At 42.5% G+C, this 14,413-nt stretch overlaps 1 pseudogene; it reads right to left on the reverse strand.

Annotated features, from left to right (window-relative positions):
• The window catches only part of LOC137280733 (sulfotransferase 1A2-like), a 47,887-nt pseudogene that overhangs the window by 1,321 nt on the left and 32,153 nt on the right, over window positions 1-14,413 (reverse strand).

A 14,413-nucleotide genomic window follows, 5' to 3' on the forward strand; every position in this document is an offset into this window, starting at 1 on the left:
TGTAATACTGTCCCTTTAAGTATCGTGGTGTCATTTCTATGTTGTTTCTGCCCTTGCAGATTGATGCTCATGCTGTTGGTCACTTGACTCTCTGGTGCAGATCCACTGCGGTGTAAGACTAAACTCACACAACAGTGTTGGCGTTAGCACATAAATCTACGTCTTATTGCAAGCACACACACACACACACACACACACACACTACTTAAAACACGCAAAAACCTGTTTGTCTGCGTGTTTAGGACACTTAGATTCAGATTTACTTAATTTAAGTACCGTAAAACAGCAAGATATTACATCCAAATGAAACGTTTGGGGTATGAAATGAAAATTTCAGGCGCAAAAGACTTGGAATAAACACTCATACAAAATCTACAGCGAACGCTGTTCAGTCTTTTGTTTTTTGTTGATGCTGCTTAATTTACCAGTGATTTAATATGTGCTTCATATTATGTCGTGTTATCATACATGGTAAATGCATTTGCACTGTAACCACCCTGATAACAGGAAAGGTAGTCGCCACATGACCCTGTAAAGCAGACCGTGCCCTTAGCTCCGTCTTTCCAGACCTGGCTGATCTCTTGACAAAGCAGGACACAGCACAGTCTTTGGGGTTCCTCTGGACGAACACTGTTTTATACCCTAGCTTCTACACCGACTCAGGAAGCTGCCTGTGTGAATAGACTGCATGTAAACAGCGATGCATCTAATTACTATTCTTAAAAACGTATCTGATTTTAGTGGAATTACAGCAAAACAGGTAACGAACATTGTGAGTGACCTACTTATTGCATTATAACACTTTTAGTAATTTTCTAGCAACATCACTTTGGGGAAAACTAGAAATGGGATTCATACATCATAATCATTTGAGGAATCGAACCCGGATCTTAGGCATTAAGATCGAACGCTTCAACCATTAGGATGCCGCCAAAACACAGTTTGGAGAGAGGAGAACCAACGAGGCAGCGAGGAATGACCACTCTCCAAGTAAATAATAACCAATGGTAGTTTAAAATATTTTTGTAAATTCTTCATCAATACTATTCTTTACCACGGCAATAGATGAGTGTGGAGGATCCTTGGTGATGTCAGTGCCTTCAGTTCCTCCTCCATCCTGTATTCCTGACCTTTCCTGTGTTCGTGGCCTTTCCTGCCACGATCCTGTTGATGATCTCCTAGGGCCAGTGAGTACCTTTTGTTATCATAGAACAAACATTACAACGCAAATGGAGCGTCAAATCACCATGGTATGGCATCGCACATACAGAGAAAGTTCAATATCTGTATGAGAGTTTCACGAAAGTAAACGAATGTCCAAAGGAAACGACATCACGCGTTTGAAAGGACATTTAAGACATGGAAGCATGCTGTTGTTGTATCAATGATTCCACTAGTCATCTCGATAACGCTGTGTATTCAGGTTTCTCGAATAACGACGATCCTTGCTTGGGCGTGACCGCAGTTTCATTTCTAAACCATTACACCTCCGCCTACGAATGGCCGGACGTGATGAATGCAATTCTGTGTCAAACTTTCACCATATCTTAGGTACACACGCTGCCAACAATCGTTATATGAAGCTGGTGATGGTTATAGAGCGCATTGTAACCTGCTAGCGACATGGGTGTGCGTTGCTATATGTTGGACCACTTTCTCCCTCAGTCGCCTTCAAACGTGGCATTTCGTTTTTGTCCTTTTTCTTGCTGTGATCCCATCGTGTGCAGTCAGCATGTTTTTTGCAGTTAAACAGCGTGTCCATGTTGTGCAATGGGACGAAGCATCATTGTTCAAAATTGTTAAAACTTTCTCGTTTCTTGCTGGGGTTGCCATCCTGGCAAGGTGCGACCAAATGATCAGGGAGAAACGTATCTGTAAAGATAAGTCATTGACACAATAGACTGAATCTGAGTCAGTACAGAGAAAGGATAAACAAACTTTAAAACGTGTTGACTGATGAATAGTTCACATTGGTAATATTAATGTGTCTGTGGGGCATTACCAAATACTGATCTTGTGTGAACAAGTGAGTGAGTGAGTTAAAATCTTTACTGACATTGGCAGTATTACAGATCCTTAAAGGTAAGTCATAAAACGTGTCAACTATTCCTTCAGCTCTTAGAAACTGTACATGAATCTAACAATTCATTATAATATATAGTACGACTGAAAACTGGTAGATATAAAAATACCTTGGGAGACATGGATTTACATACCCTCTTCGAGCACAATAACTCCAGTCGATATAAACAAGATGTACAGAAGAAAACGCTTAATGATAATTGCGAAACGTTGCAAGTGGATCGTTTGTATTTCATTGCTTGACATTCTCACGTACGCTTCAGCCGTGACAACGACACTGGATGCCACAATAGTCAGACAGACAGACAGACAGACAGGTTTTATTCAGTAGTGAAGGCCCAGTGGCCCATAGTACAGTTAATTTTTCTTTTTAACAAATATTGGTCACGTGACACGAAATTATGGTTTTACATGTAATTTAAGGATGGACGTCAAATGTTTAATAAAACTGGCAGCTGATTTAATAGTGTCATCGTTTTTAGATTTAAGTATTTTATATATCGTTTGTGGGGAATCATTAAAGCATTTTAAATACTTCCTTCGGCCGGCAGAGAATGCCTCACAATCTAATAGTAGGTGACGTTCGTCTTCAGTTTTACCAGAAGAACAATAAGAACATGATAAATCTTCTAGTGTATTTTTATCTTTTCTATAACGTTGTATTTTTAAGGCATGTAGAGAGATTCTAAATTTACAAAAATTTCTTAAAAGGGACTTATCATTAAGGACCCTAATATATTTTTCAGGTCCAAACATCGATTTACATTGTGAATAGTGACTTAGAAAACTCGATGAATTTACTGATGCGTGCCAATTCTGAATGTATATATCTTTTATTCGTTGTTTAAATGCTGACAGAAACATTGTTATATCACCAACATCTTGCTTAAACCAAACATAAGAAAACCCACTTGAAAATAACACATTTCGCACACCCGAAGCCCAAGAATACTTTCCACGTTTGTCTAGGGATAATAATAATTGATAGCTTTGATACGGGTAGCGGTAATCGGGCATTCTGATAAGTTTAATCCAGTATCTGATTACTCTCATTTGACTCTCAATATGCATGTGATAGCGTCCTGTATCGCCAAGTACGGCTTTGTTGGAAGCAAATTTACCTACAGTAAGAAATCTTTTAAAATATGATGCATGCACATTTTCAATGGCTTCGAAATAGTTTACTCCCCAAATTTCAGATCCATATAACAATATTGGTGCTATTTTAGTGTCAAAAAGTAAGCAAGCTGAGTCAAATGAAATAAATTTATTAGCCTTAAAGAGTTTGAAAATGGGAAATAATGCCTTCTTAGCTTGTGCTGCAAGAGTTTTAGATGCCATGGACCAATTTAATCGGCTAGGAAATAAAAGACCCAAATATTTATAATATGAAACAACATTCATACTTTTGCCCCGGAATAACCATTTTTCAGAATGTGCCACTATGCCCCCATTTCTAAAGACAACTATATTAGATTTTTCCATATTCAACTCTAGTCCCCATGTGTCACAAAATGTTTGAAGAATATTTATCTGTCTCTGCAGTCCGTTTACCATAAATGAAAACGTAACAATATCATCTGCAAAGAGAAGCAAAAGTAAATCTTTGATTTGGGGAGTAACAAATATTCCATTATTACATGATTTATACATATCATCTACAAGTTCATTAATAAAGAATATGAAGAGTACGGGGCTTAATACACAGCCTTGTCGCACACCAGCGGAAGTATTAAACGATTCAGTGCTGCCAGAATTAGTTCTAACACAGGCTGCAACAGAGTCATACATGCTTCTTAAAATATTATACATTTTGCCATGACATCCTTTGGTATGTAACATAAATAGCAATTTCTTACGGTCAACAAAATCAAAGGCTTTCTTAAAGTCGATGAAAGCGCAATAGAATCTCCCTTTAGGTCTGCAGAGGTACTTTGTACATAATGACTGTAATATAAATAAATTATCAGTTGTACTATAATTGGATCTAAAACCAGCTTGAGCCTCGTCAAGTAGTTCGTTTAGGTCAACCCAGGCACGTAAACGCTTTTCTAATATATTAGCAAATAATTTTCCAGAAATATTTAGAAGAGATATTCCACGATAGTTGCATGGTTCTGATACACTTCCAGACTTGAATAAAGGGATAATCATGCCTATATTCCATACCGATGGGATGCCACAATAGTGATCCTCAGAAAGAAATACATTTCAGATAATATATTTATAGAGTCCTTGAATCTAAAGTGCACTGGTGTCTTACAGTCTGTTCTGGTGTCTTTGCATGACAAGTACGTGTCAAGGACGGAACAGGACGCTTGCTGAGATAATACATAATTCAAAACTGGAAACCGCCACATGGTTTGTCCGCTTTGTCCATTTCTATACATTAATACAATAAATACAAATATAGTATTCCCAGAAATTATTGAGAATCATGTTGCGTCATGTAACTCATTACGTTTATTAACTTCTGGCGTTTTACTTACATAAACATGTTAAAACATCATCCTTTAACAGTCTCAGTCTTGTTTTAGTACTTTGTTAGACCTCCTCGCTCAGCAATGCATGCCTGAATACGCCTAGGCACACTACCCATCAAAGTTTGTAGGTAATCGTGTGACAGGGTATCCCAATATTGGACCACCTCGGCTTTCATATCTTCAATATTTCTCAGTCCCTTTTGGTTTATTCTGTCCTTCATGACTCCCCACACATTCTCAATAGGGTTTAGGTCTGGGCTGTAACTGGGCCAGTCTAAAGCTTGAACATTTTCGCCCGACAAGCACTGTTTTGTGTAGCGCGCAGTGTGTTTTGGGTCATTATCATGCTGGAAAATCCAATCATCTTCATACAATGTTTGTGCTGTCGGAAGAAGGTGACCATTTAGAATGTCAACGTATCTTTCTTTTGTCAAGTTTCCCGTGAAAACACACAATGGCATCACTCCGCGAGCCCATATGCCACCCCACATGTGAAACTTCGGGCTATGTTTTGGTCGCTGGTAGATAGGTTTGACAGTATCTTTGGTCCAAATTTTCACACAATTAGGGAAAAGCCAAACAGAACTTTCATCCGTAAAGAAAACAGTATCCCAATCTTGATTTTCATGGGCCCGACACCAGTTTAAACGTTTTTCCTTTTGTGCATCTTTCATCAACGGCGAGGGAATTCCACGTTTTTTCACCCAATCAAGTCTCTGTAAGTCCTGCCTAACTGTTTCATTGCATACCTGAGGACTTCCTCTGCTAATCATTTCATTTCTGATGTTCTCAACACTTTTCAATTTGCCCCTACTCACAATCTGCCCAAGTCTTCGGCGATCCATAACACTGAATTTCCTAGGCCGACCTGCCCGTTCTTTGTGATCTATCCCGGTTCCTGTTTGAATATTCTTCAAAGTTCTGTATACTGTAGACAGAGGAATACCATGTCTACAAGCTAACACTTTAGCATCAGCCTCACCCCTTTCAAAATCATCTAGAATGAGCTTTCTTTTCTCTCTTGCTGTAAATTCTGCCATGGCAACACAGGAAGCCGTCTGCTCAGACAAGGGAGATAACTCTTGACGTAATGAGCTACCTTCTAAGCCTTCAAGAGTTGTCTCCCTTATTTAGTGTGCTTAGTGCATAGTGAAAGCCCTTTTTCCAATCTTAGCATCATTAGAAAAAAAACAAAGATTTTCTCAATAATTTCTGGGAACACTGTAACTTAAAGTAGGAAAACATGACGGTATGGAATTTTACATATAATGCTGAACTATAAAAATTCTTTCTCCTACCTTAACGACGAGTGGCTGTGACTCTGGAGCTGAAGAGCATTCCTGTGTAGCTTTCAAGGAAATTCGAGCATGACTCACCCTTACATGACTTTCAATGAGCAGTGTCTTAATGAGTTGTCATCAGCGACGCCTCTTCACGGTGGACGGCGTGAGTGAGCAATTTGCAGAAATTACCTTGTATAACATCTATAATAGATCTGGCACGAAATAGCAAATATTATTTTGGCATTGTGTATGTACTGTTCAGTAGGTTATTTTAGCAGCGCAATTCTTTTGGAATACTGTTGTCAACATATCGCTCGTCATTATTCTATTCCACTATGATATCGACTTATGTTAAAACGTTTTTCACAGGAAAAGGGATCCAACGCATGAACATGATCTCTGGCATCTGACATTCACATACGTTCGGCACATCTTCAGCATGTTTATTTGTACCAGGGCATGTATTTTGTCCCTATATCAAGCCTAGGTTAGGAAAAAAGCGTTGCATTTTCATGCACATGCATAAATTACATTGATATATTTCCCACCATAGAGGCAAATGCTACATACTTGCATACTTTACTTTACTTACTCCTTACACGTGAGAAACCTTTTCTATCTTCCAAAACTGGAAGTGACTGTACAATCATGACCACTGTCAATAGTGAGCGCTTCTTTTCCCACCAGTCGAACTCGTCATTAACACTTGCAAACATAAGTCGCTTCAGGAAAGACGTCGACGTGAACATATGGTGCACGACGAAGAGAGATAATTTTGTCACTTATGACAGATTTTTCAATGTCTTCTGTGTGCCAACTATAACACTTTTAGACACTTTCAGTAAATTTCGCAACACTGTCACAATTTGAGTGAGTGAGTGAGTTAAGACATAAAATCACATCGGCAATATTTCAACCATATCTAGACTAAAACTAGTTCTAAATGCTAGTCATGCCTTTTTTTGGTTCATTATATCATTGTAAATACGCGTGGTTGATCCCTGGTTGGTAAGTGGGCTAGTTCAGTTGGTGGTGGATTCTCTCGCCACGCCCAGGTTCGATTCCCCACAGTGTGTGAAGCCTATTTCCGTCGTCATATTTCTTGATTATTGAACAAAAATGTGAACCAGTTCTCCACTAGTTAGGTTTGGGTGTCAGCCATAAACTGATCTAAACACAACCAAGGAATCGCATCTTATATCTGTGTCTACGAAATACGTGAATACATTGCGGAGTATGTAGTAGTATAGGGAATGGGGGTTTTAAAACACTTTCACAAAAAGTCTCTACAACGTCTTATTTACTAAATAAGACGTTGGTGGGCCCCTTAGCTCTTGCTATTATTACCCCTACTACAAAAAAGTTGGCGGTAATTACTGTGCCTTGGTAGGAGGTAACACTGTGCCGTACGGTACGATCAATAATTCTTCTCTTACAAACCCCCTAACCGGCCCATCCCTCAAGTAGTACAAGTTAGGTTCGTCGGCTTTCATATCCACTTTATCTATGTTGTAAGTTTTGACTGACCATATAGGATCGGTGGCTCGCTTACGGCTATCGCCCTCGTGTTCCCCCGGCTGGTATAGATACCTCACTAGGGCCCTATCTGGTATCTGTTTCTCCTTCCCACGCAATGGAGCGGCCGACTCTGCAACTATTGATTTTAGTTTGATAGCGTCTGCCGGTTTCTTACCGGTGAGACGGGTGACTTCATGGTTGATTGCCGACACCACCTTGGGTAACCTCGTGACCCATTCAGTCGATCGTTTTCCAGGGGTGGTCATCTCCCTAGCATACTGATAGCCGAACAAGCGCTCAGCCAAAGTCCTATTAAATCTCTCAACTATGGCTTGGCTGCGATGGGCTCCGGCCGTGCCACGCCTGACTTTTGTATCGTGTTTGGCTAGCAGTTGTGACACGGCACCCATGAACTCCCGTCCGGGGTCAACTTGCAGCTCTGTTGGCCACGTCAGTGGGCTGCGTTTGTATATGCGTTCGAATCCTCTGGCTACCTGGGCCGAATCTTTCGTGGTCAAGGGTTCGGCTTCCTTGTAACGACTGGCTACGTCCACTACGGTTAAGGCATACTTGTACCTCTTGTCGTGGGGTAGGAACAGTAGGTCTGCCTGGTGAACGCTATTAGGTATGTTAATACCGAACCTCCTTCTAGGCACGTAGCATGGTGCCGGTAAATAGATCTGCCACAGGGCTTGTTTTTCAAGCCACGCTTTGGCTTCCTCCGGGGGTACTCGCGCTAGTTTAGCTAGCTTATCTACTGCGCTAGCTCCTTTCCAGTACCCACGCGGGCTGTAGTAAATAGCCTCAAATTTTTTCATGTCCATACGCGTATGTGTTTATCCCATCAATAGCTATCCAACGTTTCGTGTCCATAGGCGACAGGGACGTCTTGTTTATAGTCAGTCCGTATATCTTATGCCCATCACTTCTAAGTGTGTTCATTTTATGTCTAAAGGTACGGGTCTTGAACAGGGCTTCCTTGAATCTGGCGTGTTTGATGTGTTGTTTCACCACATACTTCTTAACCCCCTTAGCCTTCCGGATCTCACTATTGTCGGCTTTCAGTATGGAGTACATCTTAGGTCTCAAACCTATGTACTCAGCTATGGGCGTGCCAGCACACTCGTCCTTCATCTTACCTAGGACCTTTTTATTTACCGTGCTGTGTAGGGTATGGGTCTTAGGGTAGTCGCTGGTGTCGTATAAATCGAGGTGTTTTTTCATGTCCTCGTACACGTCCTCGGTTCGAATCTCCATCAGCAGGGAATCCGTGTCAGTGTACAGTACTTCACACCTGTCACCGTACTGTTTCTTGAGCTCGTTGTAGTAAAAGTCGTACATCAGGTGTTTGGATAAATCGAGGATGCTCATCCCCACGTAAACAGGCCGGTTGAATTTTATGTGGCTTTTCTTCATGTGTATGGCAACCAGGTTGTCTGTAAATATTTTATTACGGTTGAATGCCGGACTGGCTATCAATTTCCTGAGCTTGTCTTCCTCACTAGATCTAACCAGCTTCACGGTCACGCGTTTCCTCAGGTTCTCCATAGTCTTACCAAACATCGAGTTGTTCATGAGCTTGTAGAGATTTTTCTCAAAATCACTGGTGGCTTTTTTTCGTAGGTCTGTGTTCATTCTGATGTAGGGCTCCATCCATGGGCTCTGGTCGAACATGAGCACCCTGTGTATTTTGGTCAGCCTCATACCCAACGACAGGTACAGCTGTAGGTTGCGATAGTGAACGATGTACTTGGTCTTATTCATTAAGTTAGGCACGAGTTTTTCAACGTCTGTCACACGACCACCTGACAAGTTATGTTGGTACTCAGACATCCAGTCTGTGTTAACCCTCATACGTTCGGGTGCAAGGGGATAGCTGTTGTGCGATGTGTGTAATTCCTTGGGATACTCTAAGTCAACTTCGAGGATATACCCTTTGTTCGAATCTGGTGCAACCTCCATAACATCAACGTGGGGTACCCATTCGAATCCCCCTGTAGGTAGATACTGACTCATGGCCCAGCCGTACAGGTTGTTTGCATCGAGGTAGAGAATGTGATTGGTTGGTTTGTTAGGATCGTAACCTTTCACGTATTGATTATTTGCTTTCGCGTATCGTTTGGATGCCATGGAAATCCCACCTCGCAAGCCTTTCTCAGTGACTAGGTGCATGTCGTAATCTGTTAGCAATTCCAAATTAACTCCGGTCTTTTAAAGCAAGGCGTCCCACGACAGACCTGGGCTGGTGTAATACCATGCGGGGTCGAGTTTATACTGCTTTAAACACGTCCGCCTAAACGTTTCAAACACGTCGGCTAACAGCAGTACATCTGTCCTCAAGTACAGGTCGTGATAATCACCCAGGTTCTTACAACCCAGTTTATTCCATACGTTAGTCGCGTGCGAGTAATCATCTCGTGAGACGGACGTCTCATTCAGCTTGCTATAAAAGCAGTCAATAGGGGGTAGTCTGGTCTCGGTGAACTTGGCCCAACTATCCATGTACTCATAGGGGTACACACCCTTCCTCATAAGCAGGGGTCTAGTCTCGGCGTCTGTGTATCGATCGGTGATAGGGAAGGTATTGTTGGCCTTGACCAGACTGTCGAGTGACGACAGGAGGAACTGAAACGAGTCAATGAACCTAAGTCCGTTTAAGCTGAAGGAGATGTATCTCTCCATGTTGTTGGGGATGCACGTTATATTACCATCGATTTTCGCGATGGCCTGCATGATCAAGTGTGAGTCGTACCCTCTCAAGTTGTGAAAAACAACGGGGATGTTTATTGTCTTAGGGTTGATTTTAACCTTGAGGTTGCACGCGCTGTGAGCGGCGCCTCTATACTTACCAGTTATGTGGCAGTGATCTCTCACCGAATCACCGTTAAGTGGTGAGTCGCACACGTGACAGTTAGTGCTACTAGCGTGAGCTAGCCTGTCGACTCGGGTCATACGCATGGGAGCGATTTTATACAATGTATTCCTAATAATTTTTTCTTCCTCCTGCAAACACTTTAGAAACCTTTCAGCCGCGTCAGAGCCCCTATACACTACCGGAGCTTTAGTTTCCCCGTCACAACGGACGACAATGTATCCAAACGAACAGGCTTTATGCTCTTGTGTCTTGTGGGTGAAGCTACCACTGGGGGCCTCGCCGGCGGCAGCACTGGGGTGTGTGGGGGATTCCCCCACAACTAAGGCTTCGAAGTCGGCGTATATGATATAAGGTACAGACATTTGGTTCTTGTGGTTACTGAATTTTAGGATATTATCACCTTCCTTAGGCATGTCGACTCGTATGGCCGTCTGCCCCACACCTTGGCAATCCTCCCGGTGGGATTCTAATAAATCAGCTCGGGTGAAGCCATCTAGGCATCGTTCACAGAAGTGGGTCTTTTCTCTGTGTGCTGATTGGTCATACAACAGCCTGCTAAAGTGTTTTATCCACGTGTAGTGATACTTTTCACCTCGCTGGATCATGAATATATTGATAACTTGACGATCCTTCACCGGGCTGACCCTGTGTATTATTGTTGTGTTACCTTCGTGCCCAAAGACATTTATAGCCAGATTATTCTGTTTTTCTACTTTAGTGATCTGGGATATTGGGGTGGGTTCATCTATACCATCCCAGTTGAGCCCATCATCCTGAGGTTAATTAGAAGGCCTGTTCGGATTAGTGTCAGCTGGAAATAAGGCTGACCTGATAGCTAACCTCAGGCAATCGTTTCCTCTATTCTTAACGTTTACTATGGCATGTTTGTTCCTATAGTAGGGAGGCAAGGCTAGGTATGACCCGCCTCTGAACGGCACGTAGTTAGCTATGTCTAGATAGACATTATCGATTTTATCTACAGCCCACCCGGACCCCAAGTGTGTGTAGCGTTCTAGGTATTCTCGTATCTGCTGAAAACTGGTATCGATTGATGCGTCAATGGTCTCTGCATGTGTGACGACCTCTTGTTTACCTCGGAAGTAAGGCTGAACATACTCAGTGGTACTCCCAACCTGCTTATCTAGCGACATTTTCACTGTGATCTGAAACTTGATACTTCCTAGGTTATTTAGTTCCTGGTTGACCTTATCAGCTATCAGAGGCTTGATATCTGTAATGTCTATGTTTCTATCAATGCGCATGCGCCAACCTCTCAAATAATTGCCTACGGCGTGCTCAGTGCGCACGAACTGTAGGTCAATAGCTCTATTCTGTCGTAATAATTCTAAAAGCTGTGGTTTCCTCAAACGGGAATACCCGCCTAAACCCAAATCGTGTGCTTCGGTTTTAAGTTGTTTTACAGTGGGACGTGCTACGGGGGCATGTGATAACAATGCGGTTAACCCGGCTCTCCCCAGGTTTGAATAACCCGTGTGTCCAAGCTGTTTTGCTTGAGCTTTTAATTCTTTTACCGTAGGAGGGGCTTCTAAACCTAGTAATCTCAACAATGCTGACTTCCGCATTCGAGAATACCCGATGACACCTCTCTGTTTTGCGACCCTCTTCAGCTCGCGTACAGTAGTCATTGTGTTTACACCTAAGAGAACTAATGTCTAATTGGTTCACAGTAACCTTAATAAAAAATATATTTCAATCCTGTATACTTGTAAAATATTTTATTTGACATGTCTATCACTTCTAAGAGAGCCACTAGGTGAGACCAATTCTCGGAAGTCTTCTATCAGCGAGGTATCATGTGATAACAATCCGACTAACCAGTCTCTCCCCATGTTTGAATAACCCGTGTATCCAAGCTGTTTCGCTTGAGTTTTTAATTGTTTTACCGTAGGAGGGGCTTCTAAACCTAGTAATCTCAACAATGCTGACTTACGCATTCGAGAATACCCGATCACACCTCTCTGTTTTGCGACCTGCTTTAGCTCGCGCACAGTATACATAGTGTTTACACCTAAGAGAACCAATGTCTAATTGGTTCACAGTAAGGGGAGGTAACCCTTTCACGCATTGGAGTCTATCTTGAGCAGTCGCCTACGTTCTTTTATGTAGCCTTTTTTATTCTCGTAGATGAGTTGATGTCTGACTACGTTCGCTCCGTGAGCTTTACATAGACAGTAGTGTCCTTTAACCCCGATACCACACACAGAACACGTGTAGTTAGGACTTCCCATATGGAAACAACAGAACCCCTGATTCCTGCATTTCCTACCACAGGCCTCGGTCTTCCCCATAAGTATGTATTCGCATCGGTATGGAGCGGGTCTCATGTTTACTTATATAGGTATTTTAATTTAATTGCTTCGCAACCAACGCAGTAGCTGCTATACCCAACACTATGAAGCCCAGTTCACGATTCATTTGTCCCTTGGATGGTGTGTAGTACTGAGCGAGTGTGGGTTTATTGAGCGGTTCCAATTGTTTACCAGTTAGTAGGTAGTATTCTTTCATTGCTTCATCAACATAGTTGAATGTTTGAACGGCATGGTTTCACGCTTGAGTTGTTCGTTAATGAAATCGATCCTCTGGAGGCGTTTTTTAGCGTACTCAGCCTGTGCCTTTTGTAAGTTCTCAATAGCGAGATCGTGTCGCTTCCTTTCTTCCTGTATTTCAGCCCCATCTCGTAGTTTCGAGAAGAGGAAATTACTCCCGGAAAATGCCAGGGCATTCACTAATGCCCCACCGGCCATCATAGCTATCGTGGCCATCCCTATATTTATTTCATTATATTATCAGGTATTATTCCTTGTTTTACTAGGATGTCTTTTGTGGCCATCGCCATACCAAGGTTCATTATGAGCATACCCATATCCTGCAGGTTGAAATCTAGCTTGATAGTTGGTTGTTTAAGCACCATTTTAGTCAACCGAGCGTACCCTACGGCTAGACTGGCGACCACTGTGGCGTGGTATGCGTCGTTGACGAACGTTTTCCCCTCAGACATTATGTATATGATATAAAAATATTTAAATTATAACATGATATGCGGATCTACCGTGGGGGGCTCACTGTTTGGTGGTGGCTCACTGTGGGAGGGTACCCCCACGTATAACCATGTTATAACCACGGCAGCAGTTACGCCTACAGCCAACAACAGTCGGGTTGGGTTGGTCACTTTATGTTGGTTACACCACCGTTTTTTACCGGCAGCTACTCTCTTAGGATTCTTCTGCCTGGTTACTGTTGGGGGTACCCCCACTGAAGGGGTCTCCACCGTCACTGTTTCCACTGGTTCCTGTGCAGCATCCATCTATACTATTATTATTATTCTTTCTCTCAAATTGACAATGTTTTGCCGTGATAATCGCCGCCGTCACTGGAGCCAACAACATACCATATTTGTGGTACAGCTCGCAACTGATAGAGCTCACGGCGTGTTCGATAAAAGGGTCTTTATCTAGGTCCTCCCACAGGTAAAGTCGGCGCTCTGGTGGAATGGGAAGGAAGTATGACACAATACCGGTGTATATCTGGGTCATAGCCGATCCTATTGTCTTTGTCATTTCTGCTCCGAGCCGGGACTCGTATCTAGCGTACAGCTTATCGATTTCTTCGACTGACATTTTGTGAATTTTATCCGGAGTGTAGTCTCCAAAGTAATGTTTGGCTTTGCCACCAACAGCCAACGCCACCAGTTTCTCTCGCTTGGGGGAATCCCCACTGGGGGTACCCCCCAACTGTTCGAGCAATTCCTCACACTCCATCTTATAATATAACAAGTAAGATTTAGTTTTAACTATATAATACCCGATGCAGACAAAACACAGAGAAATGAAGGTTAAGTTGCACACGACAAACACTTCGAATATCATAGCTATATGCTTAGCTTTGCTTAGCTTTGCTTAGCATACTATATATGCTACTGGTTAGTCGGTTTTTAGAACGAGCTTAGCGTGTTTAGTTTCAGCGAGCTGTTTCTTCACCCGTTCCCGTTCTAATTTACTCATCACATCGTTCTCTCTCAAACACTCCTCGAACGAATCCCTGTCCTTGCAGTGAAATAAGGCCACCCATCGCGTCTGCTCCCTGAGGTCTTTCAACACCGAGTTGAACTTCTGCGTTAGCACCCAGACGCTGTGATTTGCATGCCGGCCGGA

This window comes from Haliotis asinina, chromosome 4 (genome assembly GCF_037392515.1).
Source record: "Haliotis asinina isolate JCU_RB_2024 chromosome 4, JCU_Hal_asi_v2, whole genome shotgun sequence".
Classification (NCBI taxonomy): Eukaryota; Metazoa; Mollusca; class Gastropoda; order Lepetellida; family Haliotidae; genus Haliotis; species Haliotis asinina.